A 3,226-nucleotide genomic window follows, 5' to 3' on the forward strand; every position below is an offset into this window, starting at 1 on the left:
ATCGCCTTGAACTTCAGCTTTTATAGCCTGACCCATTTTACCGTCTTCGCGATGGGCCTGGAATCGAACCGAAGAAATGCAGCCGCCGAGGCTCGAAGTCGAACATGTTGGAAGACGGCGATAGTTTCACACTTGTGAGTTGTCTCTAGAAAGAAGGTTATTTTAGCATACAAAGTTGTTACCATTTTAAGATCAGCTACAACTATATAAAACAATAAATATGAGACAGGTATATATAAAATATAATAATAATATTTGTAATAATAAAGGCATTACTTAACTTTTAAATAAAATAAATGTTAATTTCTCTATTCAGTAGTGCTGGCCAACTTACAAGCCCTGTGTATTTTTGAACGGAAATTGGCCAGATAAGCATCACTGATCGCATGCGTGTGGTGGCGCCTGCGCAGATGACAAACGAGGCTCGAACTTCAAAGTGCGGTTTGAGCTCGAACATGTTGTGGCTAGTCAGATCGCAGGTGTGACTTCGTGGACGCGATCCATCTTTTGCCTGTTGTGTTAACTCCGTTTTGTTTGCCATTACCTTAATGCGTTTATGGCCCATTGTTGTCTGCTGCCTGAAAAATGGGCGTTAACGGTTGGTGTTAATCTACCTGGTTGAACTGCCGTCAAGGTTTTCCATCTCATTTACATGTCGCTGGACAGTCGATCATGTTCCTTGATGTGGGTGCAGAGTTATTGTTCTACTGGGACCTTGACTAGGACAGCTCATCTTGAAATTGTTTTAAAAGATTCAGAAACAGAGTGATTCATTAGGCTTAAGCCGATTGCTTGGTCCAATCTCGAGTCAATGGTAAATTAGGAAACTTCTGGGCAAAGAAAACATTTCAGGGGATTGCCAAGAATAAAAGATGTGTTCTCTTTTTTTTTTTTTTTGCAAATTTAACTAAAAGTGGGTTCTCGTCCCCGTACAGCGACCACCACTTCTAAGAGCTCCTGCTGGCCAACTACACGTGCAAAAAAGTTAAGCCGTTCAGGCAAAAGTTTCCTGAGAATGTCTGCCAGACATCCAGTCGTCCGAAATCCCCCCCAAATCCTCTCCAGCCCAGAAAACGAGGCATTTGAACCCTTGCGAAATCAAATCGGAAAATAGAATTGGAACAACCAACGAAGGTTGCCATCTTGAAATGCAGTTGTATGTGTTTACATTTAGTTGTATTCGATTTGCATACCCGATTGGAATCGGGGCCGGGAATGGGAATGGTATTGGGACTGGGATGGCAAGTGGAAGGGAAGATGGAGCTGAGTTTCTGTGTATAGTCCACCCGTAAATCAATGCCAACTGTGCGGGCAATCAGCATTTGGGGAGAGACTCTTTTAACCCGTCCGAGTGGTTTATTAAGTGGTCTCCCAGCCGAGTCAAGTGCTTGTGTTCTGTTCTGTGTGGTTTGCTTATTGAATAAATGTGGTGGGATTTATGCAAATCCTTGCGATGCACTCCAAAAAACCCCCACACACTTGACCACTTGGGCATATGCCTAATGCGGCCATAATTGCTCCGCATTTGTTATCGCCGAGCGAGCTGACTTTGCATATCGGACAATTTCAGCTGTAGCCGGGATTCGGTGGGATTACCGATTTCCCGTTTAATTTATGTGCCCAGCTCGATTTTGTTTGCCAATTCCAATATTTGTGTTTACATTTGGCATTCTCATCCACTCCGCGCCATACCACTTGCCCCTCAATCACATTAGCCTAATGATTTCCCTGTCAACCGAGAGTGCAAATCAATGGAACCGGGGCAGCCGCAGACTAAACATGAAGCATAAATCAGCTTATCAAATCGGCATTCAGTAGTTCGGTTTATAATTTGTGCAGGCAACACACTATTTGGCATAAATGATGAATTGTTTGCGGAATATGGCGCTGGCCAACGAGTGAGACTGTGTGCCACTGCATGTTTGTTCGCGATGTGGTATTATCAGATAATTCCCAATGGAGTAACAGCCGGAAACAACTAATTTTGGGGGAATTTAGTTTAAAATAAAATTTTAATTCGGTGTATGAAGGGCGGTAAACATTGGCGGTCGATATCTCTCCTATCGAAACTCTCATAAATAAATATTCAACCAATATTTAACACTATGACATCGAAAAACAGACAATGGCCCAATGTTCGTGATTATTAAAAGCTTAAAAATTAGTAGATTATTTCCCATCTCGCACTGTGCGTATATTCCTACTTATTTTTAAAATTGCCTAAAAGCATTACAGTATTACAATTCAAGGAAGTGGAAACTTTTCCACCTTCATATTTAGCATAACACTGAACTTAAAGAAATCGAAACTCGACAACAATTAGGAAACAATTTAATTCAATTAGCAAGTTCTTTGGCCCCAAAATTCTGGGTCCAAATTAGCAAGCCAACCCGAAGTGAAATGGAAAAAAAGCTGACCCACATTTTGGGCGGTGGAGTGGAGCAGACAAACCGAAATCAAGGCATTAACAAAAGAAAAATACAGAGTAAAAAGTGGAGCGTCAACATCTAAATTGCTTGGGAAAGAAAGCGAAAGACTTAGTTGCACGCTTTTAGGCTGATGAAAATTTATGCACAGAACACCATGGGACTTTCCCCGATCATGATGTGTGTGCGCTGCGAGAGTCTACTAATATGAAATCAATAAATTGTAAGCATTTTTTTTTATTTTTTTTTATTGCCATCCCGGCCGTGAAGAAGCCTTCTGTGTTTTTATTTACTCGATTTGGTTGTTTTCTCCCCGCTCCTTTACATAAAGGATAAAGACGCCAAAAGACGATGATGCTGCTGTCCTAACTGAACCGGGTCCTGGCCTGGAATTGGGTCAATGGGTCCGCAAGGACAAAGTGGGCGCAAAATGTTCAACTGCATTCGATGTAAAATAAATTTACGCAACTTATTTTTAATGAAACCCGCATGTATGTATACCCTAATCTGGGTTCGATTGCAAAGGCAATTGTTAAACAAAAAATGGAATTGAAAACGAAAACAGATAAAACTTCAAGTATGAAAACATGTATGAATATGGCATAAGAAATACAAACTAATTGTTCTTTATTTTACGACCATATATCAAAAATGGTTATAGGTTACAGGTTATATCAAATAACCTGCAGTCCTATTAGTCGGGTGTTTTGGCGGGTGACCTTCACATGCCCGGATAGCTCAGTCGGTAGAGCATTGGACTTTTAATCCAAGGGTCCAGGGTTCAAGTCCCTGTTCGGGCG

At 41.3% G+C, this 3,226-nt stretch overlaps 1 non-coding gene across 1 annotated transcript; it reads left to right on the top strand.

Moving 5' to 3' along the window:
* Positions 1 to 3,153: 3,153 nt before the first annotated feature.
* On the top strand, positions 3,154 to 3,226 carry tRNA:Lys-TTT-2-5 (transfer RNA:Lysine-TTT 2-5). Its single transcript has one exon. It is a non-coding gene; the product is annotated as a tRNA-Lys (tRNA).

The sequence above is a fragment of the Drosophila melanogaster genome, chromosome 3R (assembly GCF_000001215.4).
Source record: "Drosophila melanogaster chromosome 3R".
Classification (NCBI taxonomy): Eukaryota; Metazoa; Arthropoda; class Insecta; order Diptera; family Drosophilidae; genus Drosophila; species Drosophila melanogaster.